Source organism: Lucilia sericata, unplaced genomic scaffold, assembly GCF_015586225.1.
Source record: "Lucilia sericata isolate MDLA Ls3-8-SP2 unplaced genomic scaffold, ASM1558622v1 Contig001037F_arrow, whole genome shotgun sequence".
Lineage (NCBI taxonomy): Eukaryota > Metazoa > Arthropoda > Insecta > Diptera > Calliphoridae > Lucilia > Lucilia sericata.
Genome location: NW_023995018.1, coordinates 59,574 through 74,218, shown reverse-complemented (window position 1 = coordinate 74,218; position 14,645 = coordinate 59,574).

Sequence of the window (14,645 nt, the reverse complement as noted above, 5' to 3'; positions counted from 1 at the left end):
TCAGTTTTCTAGTTCAGTTCTAGTTCAGTTCTAGTTCAGTTCTAGTTCAGTTCTAGTTCAGTTCTAGTTCAGTTCTAGTTCAGTTCTAGTTCAGTTCTAGTTCAGTTCTAGTTCAGTTCTAGTCAGTTCTAGTTCAGTTCTAGTTCAGTTCTAGTTCAAGTTGTTCAGTTCAGTTCAGTTCTAGTTCAGTTCTAGTTCAGTTCTAGTTCAGTTCTAGTTCAGTTCTAGTTCAGTTCTAGTTCAGTTCTAGTTCAGTTCTAGTTCAGTTCTAGTTCAGTTCTAGTTCAGTTCTAGTTCAGTTCTAGTTCAGTTCTAGTTCAGTTCTAGTTCAGTTCTAGTTCAGTTCTAGTTCAGTTCTAGTTCAGTTCTAGTTCAGTTCTAGTTCAGTTCTAGTTCAGTTCTAGTTCAGTTCTAGTTCAGTTCTAGTTCAGTTCTAGTTCAGTCTAGTTCAGTTCTAGTTCAGTTCTAGTTCAGTTCTAGTTCAGTTCTAGTTCAGTTCTAGTTCAGTTCTAGTTCAGTTCTAGTTCAGTTCTAGTTCAGTTCTAGTTCAGTTCTAGTTCAGTTCTAGTTCAGTTCTAGTTCAGTTCTAGTTCAGTTCTAGTTCAGTTCTAGTTCAGTTCTAGTTCAGTTCTAGTTCAGTTCTAGTTCAGTTCTAGTTCAGTTCTAGTTCAGTTCTAGTTCAGTTCTAGTTCAGTTCTAGTTCAGTTCTAGTTCAGTTCTAGTTCAGTTCTAGTCGTAGTTCAGTTCTAGTTCAGTTCTAGTTCAGTTCTAGTTCAGTTCTAGTTCAGTTCTAGTTCAGTTCTAGTTCAGTTCTAGTTCAGTTCTAGTTCAGTTCTAGTTCAGTTCTAGTTCAGTTCTAGTTCAGTTCTAGTTCAGTTCTAGTTCAGTTCTAGTTCAGTTCTAGTTCAGTTCTAGTTCAGTTCTAGTTCAGTTCTAGTTCAGTAAGCAGTTTTATCCTCAGTTTTTAATGTTTTTTGTCACTTAACCATGCAAAAACTAATAATGCCTCCTCATTGCTATTAAAGGACCTAACCATTATACTCCCCCATATACATAAAATATTGTAAAATCTCCATTAGAATGTAAGTTAGTTTTATAATTTTTTTTTTTTTGCCTTACAAAACATAGAGTGTGTGATACAGTAACTTATTTATGCTAAAAATACTGTGTTTTTGAAGCAACTGTGTTTTCTTAACTTTTTTTTTTTTGGCAAAATAAATCGTGTAGAGATTTTTGTGTTTTGTTCCTGGCTGTTTGTTATGAGAAAAAATGTTTTTTAACGTGATCTTATTTTTGCGCCTTATGATCACGATTTTGCATAATAAAACAAACAGCTTAAATAATCCCTCACATATAAAAACAAAAAATGCTTTTTTTGCAAAATTTTTTTAAAATTTTATGTGGTAGAAATTAACCCAAATTTTTTTTGTCAAGAGCAAGGAAATAAACTATATAAAAGCGAACACTAATGAACTTATAAAACGAATTATTAAATTCAACCAACAAACCTAAATAAATGTTAAATGATCTTTTAAAATTTAGGTCAACAATGACCAATTTAGCATTAAACTGCAAACAGTGTACTCATTTAAATACCGCTTAATAACGTTTATGAGACCAAAGATAACACTTCATTGCCATTTATACCGGCAAAACTAAATAAACCAAATTGATCCCAACAGCCACAAACAAACCATTGAAAGGCACCACCAAAATGACCATAAACAATGACAGAACCATATTAAATGAAATTATACCAAAAAAAAAAAAAACAAAAAACGCAAAAAATTTTTGAAAATTTGTTAAGCTTTGTTATGCTTAACAGCCATAAACATTTCAGTCACAAAAAAATAATACAATTTACAAGATCTACCCGCTATGGGTAGATTTTTTTCTTTGACTTAACTTTAACTTTAGTTTGACAATAGTATTTTGAACAAAAATGAGACAATATCGCTTAAGTGTTCTTCTATATATACACTCATACACAGCGGTAAGGGATTGACAATTGACAAGCTTTTTAAGTCAACAATTTTTATCTTTTGCTGACCCTTTCCACTTCCCCCTTTTGCTTACGTATTTGTTTAAGTATTTTAGTACTTGCAGCACTAGAAATAGTTAAGAAGAGCACCCAACCACCTCTTTCTACCATTTATTCGCAGTGTATGAATATAAAAACGTGGTTTTACATTGATTTGGCTTATTATATGCAAATTATGTTTACACGGTTTAAGAAAAAAAAAAGATTAAGAAAAAAATCAAACAAACAAACTGAAAGCAATTGAAGTTTATAGGGAGACCAGGTGATATTTTTTGGGAGATTTCGGTCTCAAAAACGTTATTATGAACAAAAACCTTTGAAAAAGCATTCAAAAGAAAAAACTTTATTAATAACTTTATAAAAGCATTTTCAATGTAAAGGTTTTATAAAAAGCTTTTTTTATATAAAAGCTTTAAAAAAGGTTGTTGAATATAAAAGCTTTATAAAAGCTTGTTGAATATAAAAGCTTTACAAAAGCTTGTTGAATATAAAAGCTTTATAAAACGCTTGTTGAATATAACAGCTTTATAAAAAGCTTGTTGAATATTAAAGCTTTATAAGAACATGTTGAATATAAAGCTTTACAAAAAGCTTGTTAAATATAAAAGCTTTATATAAAACTTGTTATATATAAAAGTTTTATAAAAAGCTAGTTGAATATTAAAGCTTTATAAAAGCTTGTTGAATATAAAAGCTTTATAAAAAGCTTGTTGAATATAAAAGCTTTACAAAAAGCTTGTTGAATATTAAAGCTTGTTGAATATAAAGCTTTATAAAAAGCCTCTTGAAAATAAAAGCTTTATAAAAGCTTGTTGAATATAAAAGCTTTATAAAAAGCTTGTGGAATATGAAAGCTGTATAAAAAGCTTTTTGAATACAAAAGCTTCATAAAAAGCTTGTTGAATATAACAGCTTTTAAAAAGCTTATTGAATAAAAAAGATTTTAATAAGCTTGTTGAATATTAAAGCTTTGTAAAAAGCTTGTTGAATATAAAAGCTTTATAAAAAACTTGTTGAATATAAAAGCTTTATAAAAAGCTTGTTGAATATAAAAGCTGTATAAAAAGCTTTTTGAATACAAAAGCTTCATAAAAAGCTTGTTAAATATAAAAGCTTTATATAAAACTTGTTAAATATAAAAGCTTTATAAAAAGCTTGTTGAATATTAAAGCTTTATAAAGAGCTTTACAAAAAGCTTGTTGAATATAAAAGCTTTATAAAAAGCTTGTTGAATATAGATGCTTTATAAAAAACTTGTTGAATATGAAAGCTGTATAAAAAGCTTTTTGAATACAGAAGCTTCATAAAAAGCTTGTTGAATATAACAGCTTTTTAAAAAGCTTGTTGAATATAAAAGCTTTATAAAAATGTTTTTATATAATATTTTTGTAATAAAGCCTCCTTAGTATAAACTTTGTTAAACAACTTCATATAAAAAAAAAAATTATTGAAAGCTTTCCTAATACAAAACCTTTATAATATGTATTTGTAGTATAAAAGTTTTATGAAAAGCTTTTTTAATATAAAAGCTTTATTTAATTAAACCTTTTTAATACAGAAAATTTGCAAAAAGCTTTTAATAAGCTATTTCCATGAAAGTATTTTGATAGAAATCATTTCTGAAAAAGAAAAACAAAATTTTTTATGAAAAAGTTTTAAATTTCAGTTTTAAAGAATATTATATTAATTAATGAATAAACTTTATAGAAGTATTTTTTTGGGGGAAAAAATTTGTAATAAAAAGCTTTTACGAAAAATTATTTCTAACGAAACTTTATAAAAAGCTTTTAAAAATAAGATCTTTTTTCATCTATAAAATCTTTATAAAAACCTTTATAATATGAAAGCTTAACAAAAAGCTTTTTTTAATATAACATTTTTAATCAAAACCCTTTACCAAATGCTTTTTCACTTGTTATACTGCTATGTTAACGAAAATGTTTGGTGAAAAGCTTTTTTAATGAAAAGCTTTGTGGGAATCCTTCTTATTGATAAATTTTGTAAGAAGATTTTTTTCTAGAAAAAAACGCTAGGTAAGAAAAGTTTTCAATGAAAAATATTTATAAAAGCTTATCTAATGAAAAAGTTTTGTAAAAAGCTTTTTTTAGAATAAAGTTTTTAAAATATGTTTTTATAAAAAAATCAAAAAATAAGAAAAATATTTATTAAAGAAATTTTAACTTTTTTCCTTTTTTCCTCCAAATGGTCACCTTTTCAACAACTTTGTCTCTCAAGTAAAAAGCACACAACACAAAGTTGCCCAAATATATCACAAAATGTTACAACTAATGCAATACAACAAAATTGTGCAGTAGAGTATAAAAAGGGGAGCGGAAGAATTACCACAATAAAACCTAAAGAATAAGACAACTTGTTGCAGCCACGCTTCTGTCTTATTCTTTTTAACCATCTCAAACGTTTTTTCTTTTAAACCAATAATTTTTCTCTTTCTTTTTTTCATTTATTTTTCCATACCGAAGCATATGTAGTTTAGTCTGCGTAAATTTACAATACAATATATTGTCACAAATGTTTTCACTGACACTTTGACATTGATCGAAATGTGTCGCATATTCAGCATCATTTTGGATGAAATGACAGCAATTGCGGGCGGTTTTGTCACTAACAAGAAGAAAATTGCTGCAATTTTCATCCGTGGTATACAGGTATACGACGAAAAAACCAGCAGATAATTCTTCAATAAGGATTAAACAATAGTTTCCCATAGTTAGTTTTGTCGTGAAGTGGGTTTACCCAGTGATCGTTGTGACGTAAGATGAAACAAAAGAGAATATATTCGAACGAGTTTGGAAGTATTGGAATTCTTAAGTATAATCCGAAAACTTTAGCCTCTAGATCAGACTGTAGTCTCATCAGTAGATCATAGAATAGTCTCAACTAGTAGATCAGACTATAGTCTCATCTATAGATCACATTATAGTCTCATATTTAGATCATAGTATAGACTCATCTAGATCAGAATAAAGTCTCTCTGATCCATAAGTCAGATAAAAGTTTTATCAGTACATCTGTCTGAAGTTGGCCTTCAAACTATAGTTTTACCAGTAGGATCACATTATAGTCTTATCTTAGATCATATTATAGTCTCATCTAATCTATAGATCAGACTATAGACTCATGTATAGATCCGAATACAGTCGCATAAGTAGATCAATCGATAGATCAAACTATAGTTTCAACTACAGATCAGACCATAATTTCTAGATCATATTATAGTTAACATCTATAGATCAGAATATAGACTCATCTGATCTAAAGATTATACTATAGTCTCATCAGTAAATCAGTCTATAAATCAAACTATAGTATCAACTATAGATCGGATTATAATCACATCTTTAGTTCAGAATACAGTCTCACCTGATTAGACTATAGTCTCATCTGATCAATAGATCAGACTATAGTTTCACCTGATCATTAGATCAGACTATAGTCTCATCTGATCAATAGATTAGACTACAGTCTAATCTGATCAATAGATTAGACTGTAGTCTCATCTGATCCATAGATCAGATTATAGTCTCATCTGATCAATAGATCAGACTATAGTTTCACCTGATCAATAGATCAGATTATAGTCTCATCTGATCAATAGATCAGACTACAGTCTAATCTGATCAATAGATTAGACTGTAGTCTCATCTGATCAATAGATCAGACTATAGTCTCATCTGATCAATAGATCAGACTATAGTCTCATCTATGCATCAGACTATGGCCTCGTCTATGGATCACTTTACAGACTCATCTATAGTTCAGACTATAGATTCGTCCATAGATCAATCTATAAACCAGCCTACAGTTTCATCTTTAGATCAAACTGTAGTCTTATCTATAGTCGGGACTATAGTCTCATATATACTTACATATGTACTTATACCTGACTTTTTCAATTGCTCAAGGGTCTCGTGTCTTCTTAAAAGCTCTTTAAGGAAGTAACCTTAATTTGCCTCAAAATGCTCGCTGGGTCTCTCCTTTCCCTATGCAAAAACTTTTGTGTTAGATGCTCTTGTTAGTCTAGCTTTTAAAGATTGGTGTTTTTAAATTGTCATACTATAGGAACAACAATATCTAGCTGAATGAAGAAGACGAAGTAGAAAAAAAGAACTAAATTGAGAAGAAAATTTGCATATCTATTATATCAAAAAAAATAGCAAAAAAGAAAAACGTTTTCTGAACTTCTCATTTCGCCAATTGTTTCCACTAGCAGCGACCAAAACAAATGCGTGAAACTTTAGTTGACGTTTGTGGATCAAGGTATGAAGAGAGACAGAGAGCGAGTACCAGAGATTGAAGACAACACCAAAGATTTCTTTATTGTTTTGACTTTGATAGATGATGGTAGAATACAAAAGTTTGTTCTTTTTTTATTTTCTTCGAGAGATATTTTCGTGAATGGTATTTGTTGCAAACGAAAATTGAAGGAATATGTTGAAATGTTGTTGTCATAAGATTGATATGTTCGATTATAAGTTATTTACGGTCATAATAAATGGAGAATTAATGCATTTTCGTTAATATTGACACTTGTTTTAGATAAAGAAAATGAAAGAAAAAAAGGAGAAAGACATAGGAGATTAAGGTTGAAGAGCTTTATCAATGGAATGGTCAAAAATAGAGGAGATATTAGAGATTAAATGGGTGTTGATAGGGAGATCTTAAAGTAGATCAAGTTTAACTTCAATTGGTTTTAATAAGTTCCAAATTAGCCCTAAATTGACCTATATTATAGATCTTCATAGTAATCCTAGTGTAGGTTTATTTGTAGGACTTTTAGCGGTCCCTATTTAGCTTCAAGCATAGGTCTTTATTAGCCCTAGTTAAGTTTAATCCAAGGTCCTTAAGTAGTTATAATTAAAAACTTAACAGAGTACTTGTTAAGGCTTAACTGTAGAGCATTTGTTAGGCCTTAGTTTATCATCAATAGTGTTGCTAATGCAATAGTTTATTTAGTACCTTTCCTTCGGTTATAATTGACTCATGTTTAGTTTCCATTCCGTAGGCCTTCAGGTTATTCCCTATTTAGTTCCAATCGTGTTTCCAGTTTGGCATCACCATAGGCTCTGTAGTGAGCCTTCAAATAGTCTCTGTTTATTCCCAATCAGTGTCCAGTTTGGCTTCAATCATAGGCTCTCAAGTAGTCCTTATTTAGCTCCATAAGTAGCTCTAGTTTAGGTTCAATCCTATCCACTTAAGTAGTCCTACTAGTAGTCCAGTTTACCTCAGTTCCATACATTTTCATTAACCTTCCAAATATTTCGTAACTTTTACTACCGCAACACCCAAAAAAAAGAATATCACAAACTTTAACATTGAGTAACATTAACTTTAACATTGTTTTAATAAATTAAATTTTTCACTTTAAAGCCAAACATTTTATTATCCCGCCAACAACAGCTAGAAACAAACTTTCAAGATCTTCAAACAAAATGTCTTAAGCTTTGCGCAAACAAGAATGAAAAAACATTTTCTTAAATGTGCATGTTAGTGGGTTGTTCACAATACAAATTAATTGCCCCTTTGCACGCGCCTTTCCTTTTTCCTTATTCACCTACAACTCCCAAAACTTGTACGATATAAAAACAAAATGCAAACAAATAAATCCCCACAACTGGAGTATCTTTACCCCTGTGGTTAATGTAGGTGAGACGTTTGATCTTGAGAAAAATTAAAAAAAAAAATTGTTTGCTTTACTATTACAATTACATAGAGTAGTAAAGCATATTTGGTTGTTGGTTGGTGTACAGTGGAACCAAAAAGAGAAAATTTGTGTCAATTAAAAAAACAATATAAGTTTTGCGTGTAGTTGTTATGGATCAGTCTATACTCATGTCTATAGATCGGACTACACTTAGACTATACTCTCATCTAAAGATAAGACTATAGTCTCATCTATCGTCTCTAAATCAGACTATAGTCTCGTCTATAGATCAGAATAAAGTCTCATCTATAGACCAGACTATAGACTCGTCTATATATCAGACTATAGTCTCGTCTATATATTAGACAATAGCCATGTCTACAGATCAGAATATAATCTTGTCTATAGTTCAGACTATAGTCTAGTCTGTGGATCAGAATATAGTCTTGTCTCAAGATTGGAATAAAGTCTCGTCTATAGATCAAACTTAAGTCTTGTCCATAGATCAGACTATACTCTCATCTATAGATCAGACTATAGTCTCGTCTATAGATCAAATTATAGACTCGTCTATAGATTATACTATAGTCTCATCTATAGATCAGACTATAGTATCGTCTATAGGTCAGACTATAGTCTCGTCTATAGGTCAGACTATAGTCTCGTCTATAGGTCAGACTATATTCTCGTCTATAGATTAAACTATAGACTCGTCTATAGATTATACTATAGTCTCATCTATAGATCAGACTATAGTCTCGTCTATAGGTCAGACTATAGTCTCGTCTATAGATCAGACTATAGTCTCGTCTGTAGTTCAGACTATTGTCTCGTCTATAGGTCACACTATAGTCTCGTCTATTAATCAGACTATAGTATCGTCAATATCTATAGATCAGAATATAGTATCATCTATAGATCAGACTATAGTCTCGTCTATAGATCAAACTATAGTCTAGTCTCTATATCACACTATAGTCTGGTCCATAGTCTCGTTCATAGATCAGGCTATGATCACATCTATAGATCATAATATAGTCTCGTCTATAGATCAGAATATAGTCTTTGGTTCGTCTATAGGCCAGACTATAGTCTCGCCTTTAGATCGGACTATTGTGTCGTCAATAGATCGGACTATAGTCCAGTCTATAGATCGGACTATAGCCTAATCTATATATTTGAGGGAACTATAGTTTGATCTATAAACGAGACTATATATATCCAACAATAGTCTCGTCTATAGATCAGGCTAGTACTGTCTAAAGATTAGAGTATTGTCTCACCTATAGATCACTCCGTAGTCTCTTCTGTAGATTAGACCTTAATATGGTCCCGTCTATATACCTTACTAGAGTTTCGTCTCTAGGTTAGTTATTTCTATGGTTATCCTAGTAGTTCACTGTGCTCGAACTATAGAGTCGAGGGGACTCCTTTTTGACAAGTTTTTTCTATAGAATAAGATCAATTTATATTTTTAGCTTATAGACACTACAGTCTAATATATAGATCTGTCCATAATACTTTCTATAGTTCGGATTATTGTGCCGTTTATAAATCATTCCAACAACTGGATTATAGTCTCCTCCTTTGCACCACAGTCTATTTTGAAAGGAAAACTTACAACACTGACCAAAACAAAAATGCATCCAAAAACTGCTGATCAAGACATTATCGATCTAGTAGTATATCCAAACTATTGTTGTTGTTGTTCTGCTTTTGTCGATGTTGTAACTATATGAATGTAGTATAAACTAGACAAGCCTTACATATTTTAAAATTGGTAAAACATTTATTGTTTTTTCCCCCATAATATCAGACTACAACTAAAACAACAACTACTTTATATAGTCCTCTTAAAGCTTAGACTAAGTAAAGCATATTTTTTTTAAACTGATTTTACTTAGATTTGTTTGTTGTTGTTGTTGTTGTGGCAAGTATATTTAGTTTAACATAGAAGATTTCTCCCTAGAGAGAAATCCAATTAGTTGTGGCGGCGCGGCGGTATATCTTAGAGGTTTTTTAAGTTTTTTTACGTTATTCCTTAGCACATGCAAAAGAATTTTTAGGAATACAGCATAAATGTTGTTGTTGTTTTGTTTTTGTATTAACTATGTTGTATCATCTACTAACATGTTGTAAAATGTTTAAAATTCAATTGTTCAGTGGTCAATCGGTATTAGTCCAAGAAGTTAGTTTTAGCTAACATTTTGCTATGTGAATTTAATGTAGACATGTAGTGGAAGAAGTTTATAACCTTAGACAAGATTAAAATCTTTATATCATGCTTAGGCCTTAACATTTTACTACATGTTTTGTTTTCTTCAAAGATTTTTTTCTAGTGCGGCTTAGAAAACCGAAATTATAATTGCAAATTTCTTTTAGTTTTTTTTTTTTTTTTTAAATTTTAACACGATTAAAGCCAGAAAATTAGAGTTTTTTTTTTCAAATAGCAGTTTATGGCAAAGTTAGAGTACAAAATAAAACAAAAAGGTGTGAATGATAAACATTTTTATAATGTTCGGGGAAAAAAAACAAAAGACTTAAGACACATACATAAAACTAAACACAATAATTAAAAGTTTGAAGAAAATAAAAGCATTTTAGAAATTGATTCTTTTTTTTAATTTAAACTTTAATTAATGCTTTACTATATTGCTTTTTATAACATTTAAACAAAAGATTTGACAAATTCATTTAATAATTTGCCATTTGTTTATAATTTTTTTTTATCAAATTTGCTTAATTTTTTCTACTTTTAGAAAACTAATTACAATAATAAAATATGATTATAATCAACAAAATAGAACATGAAATTATTTAATTAAATTAAATTTAAAAGAAAAAATCGTTAATAAAATATTCATTAAAAACACACCCAATAGGAAATTTAGAAAAACCAAAGATTTATTCCATCTCCAGAAAACATTGTTTAAAACTATATCAGTCCTTTGAAAGCAAATTTTGAGTTCGTTAGAATAAATTCTAGCTAAACTCAAACTTTTAGCATAGAAATTGCTTTGAAGATTCTCATGTGGGTTCTTTAAATATCTAAGCAAAATTCATTATAATTTAAATCATTCTAAAACAACATCTTCTTTACAGAATATTGAAGTCTACAGTTGAACAACAATGAATAGGTAGGGATAAACTGTTACTGAAAACAGGAAACGATGCTTATGAGACCATTAAGAAAGTTTTAGTTAAGAATAGAGCCTTGAAAAGCTTAATATAAATCATATTTATTTATATAAATTTCTTTATTGTTTTAAGATTAATCTAATTTTTCTTAACTTACTCTCTTTGTGCCGACCCCTGTTTTTAAGCTAAGCAAATAACTATACTTAAGTTTAAAATAAATGTTGAAAAAAAAATAATAATAATAAACAAGTAAGAAGCTATAGTCGGGCGAGGCCAACCATAGTATAGAACTTGGTTTTGTAGCTTTTTGTCGAGATACGAGTATATTGAACATAATTATGAACTTAAAAGCTCTATTCGGAGGGTTCAGTTGTATGGGAGCTAGGTGAAATAATAGACCGATCATAACCATTTTCAATAGGCTTTGTCACTGCGAATAATAGAAGATCATGTACCAAATTTCATTGAATTATCTTCAAAAATGTGACGTGTAGTTTGATTGCAAGGTTTACGTGGACAGACAGACAGACAGACAGACAGACAGACAGACAGACAGACAGACGGACGGACGGACGGACAGACGGACGGACATAGCTAAATCGACTCAGAAAATGTTTCTATGCCGATTGGTATACTTTAAGGTGGTAATAGGACCAATATTATTGTGCGTTACAAACATCAGCACAAACCCAATATACCCTCCCCTGTAAAGTGGTGTAGGGTATAAAAAGCAAAATTATATAAAATAAATATAAAATAAAACAATCATTGAAGATGATATCATCTATAAAACGAGCTCACATATTTTGAAATAAATAGCGAAAAAAATTAAAATACTTTAAGTCTTAAAAAAATTTAAATAAATATTAGAATTTTAGCTAATAATACCACAACAAATATATATATATAAGTATCAGTAATCATTGTATAACATGACTTGTGCAATACTTGTATGTAATTTGCAAATTAAAGATAAAATACAACGGATAACAAAAAAATCTAACGCAAAACTAAGAAAATTCTAAACACTAAGGTCCTTATTCATAACAATTTATCAAAGTTTATAAGACAAATTTTCATACAAAATTTGTTATGAAAGAAAAACTGTTAAAAAACGATTACAAAAATTTTGTTATGAAAATTTATTTTTAAACGTTGCCCTGTGTAAATTTTCAACACTTTGCAGTACATCTCCTACTTAAAATATACGAGTTTATTTTATTATTTTTTACAAATGCAAAAAAAACTTTAAATAAATATTATAATAAAAATTTAAAACCATTGTATTAATGTTTTTTTTTTTTTTAACCAATATAATAAAATATGTAGAATAAAGCATAACAACAACATGAAAAAAATTTATTAACAAAATTGCCAAGAATTTAAAAGATGTTCTTCTAAGTTTTTTTTTCTTAAATTGCTGCATGTGCAATAATATGTTTTTGCTAAACAATGATGTGGCATAAGATTCATTAAACAAATTATGGTATAGAAAAAAATTAAAAAAAAAAAAAATAATAATATTACTATAAAATGTACACGATAAATTTTATTATTTTAATATAGAAAAAAAAACTAAACAAGCTGCAAAAAATAACAATTATATGTTCATTCATTTAAGACAAGGTCGTTGGGAAGGTTTATTTGTAACTACACTGTGATTTTTTTTATTTATTAATATAAAGCTAATAAACTTTTGGAATTGGTATTTTGTGATCTTATAAAAAAGAGCAATGGTAACTAAGGAAAAATTGAACTAGAACAGAACTAGAACAGAGCTAGAACAGAACTAGAACAGAACTAGAACAGAACTAGAACATGAACAGAACTAGAACAGAGCTAGAACAGAACTAGAACAGAACTAGAACAGAACTAGAACTGAACTAGAACAGAACTAGAACAGAACTAGAACAGAACTAGAACAGAACTAGAATAGAACTAGAACAGAACAGAACAGAACTAGAACAGAACTAGAACAGAACTAGAACAGAACTAGAACAGAACTAGAACAGAACTAGAACAGAACTAGAACAGAACTAGAACAGAACTAGAACAGAACTAGAACAGTTCTAGAACAGAACTAGAACAGAACTAGAACAGAACTAGAACAGAACTAGAACAGAACTAGAACAGAACTAGAACAGAACTAGAACAGAACTAGAACAGAACTAGAACAGAACTAGAACAGAACTAGAACAGAACTAGAACAGAACTAGAACAGAACTAGAACAGAACTAGAACAGAACTAGAACAGAACTAGAACAGAACTAGAACAGAACTAGAACATAGAACAGAACTAGAACAGAACTAGAACAGAACTAGAACAGAACTAGAACAGACTAGAACAGAACTAGAACAGAACTAGAACAGAACTAGAACAGAACTAGAACAGAACTAGAACAGAACTAGAACAGAACTAGAACAGAACTAGAACAGAACTAGAACAGAACTAGAACAGAACTAGAACAGAACTAGAACAGAACTAGAACAGAACTAGAACAGAACTAGAACAGAACTAGAACAGAACTAGAACAGAACTAGAACAGAACTAGAACAGAACTAGAACAGAACTAGAACAGAACTAGAACAGAACTAGAACAGAACTAGAACAGAACTAGAACAGAACTAGAACAGAACTAGAACAGAACTAGAACAGAACTAGAACTGAACTAGAACTGAACTAGAACTGAACTAGAACAGAACTGAACTAGAACTGAACTAGAACTGAACTAGATCTGAACTAGATCTGAACTAACTAGAACTGAACTAGAACTGACTAGAACTGAACTAGAACTGAACTAGAACGAACTAGAACTGAACTAGAACTGAACTAGAACTGAAACTAGAACTGAACTAGAACTGAACTAGAACTGAACTAGAAACTGAACTAGAACTGAACTAGAACTGAACTAGAACTGAACTAGAACTGAACTAGAACGGAACTAGAACTGAACTAGAACTGAACTAGAACTGAACTAGAACTGAACTAGAACTGAACTAGACTGAACTAGAACTGAACTAGAACTGAACTAGAACTGAACTAGAACTGAACTAGAACTGAACTAGAACTGAACTAGAACTGAACTAGAACTGAACTAGAACTGAACTAGAACTGAACTAGAACTGAAACTAGAACTGAACTAGAACTTGAACTAGAAACTGAACTAGAACTGAACTAGAACTGAAACTAGAACTGAACTAGAACTGAACTAGAACTGAACTAGAACTGAAACTAGAACTGAACTAGAACTGAACTAGAACTGAACTAGAACTGAACTAGAACTGAACTAGAACTGAACTAGACTGAACTAGAACTGAACTAGAACTGAACTAGAACTGAACTAGAACTGAACTAGAACTGAACTAGAACTGAACTAGAACTGAACTAGAACAAGAACAGAACGAACAGAACAAGAACAGAACTAGAACTGAACTAGAACAGAACTAGAACAGAGCTAGAACAGAACTAGAACAGAACTAGAACTGAACTAGAACTGAACTAGAACTGAACTAGAACTGAACTAGAACTGAACTAGAACTGAACTAGAACTGAACTAGAAAGAACTAGAACAGAGCTAGAACAGAACTAGAACAGAACTAGAACAGAACTAGAACAGAACTAGAACAGAACTAGACTAGAACAGAACTAGAACAGAACTAGAACAGAACTAGAACAGAACTAGAACAGAACTAGAACAGAACTAGAACAGAACTAGAACAGAACTAGAACAGAACTAGAACAGAACTAGAACAGAACTAGAACAGAACTAGAACAGAACTAGAACAGAACTAGAACAGAACTAG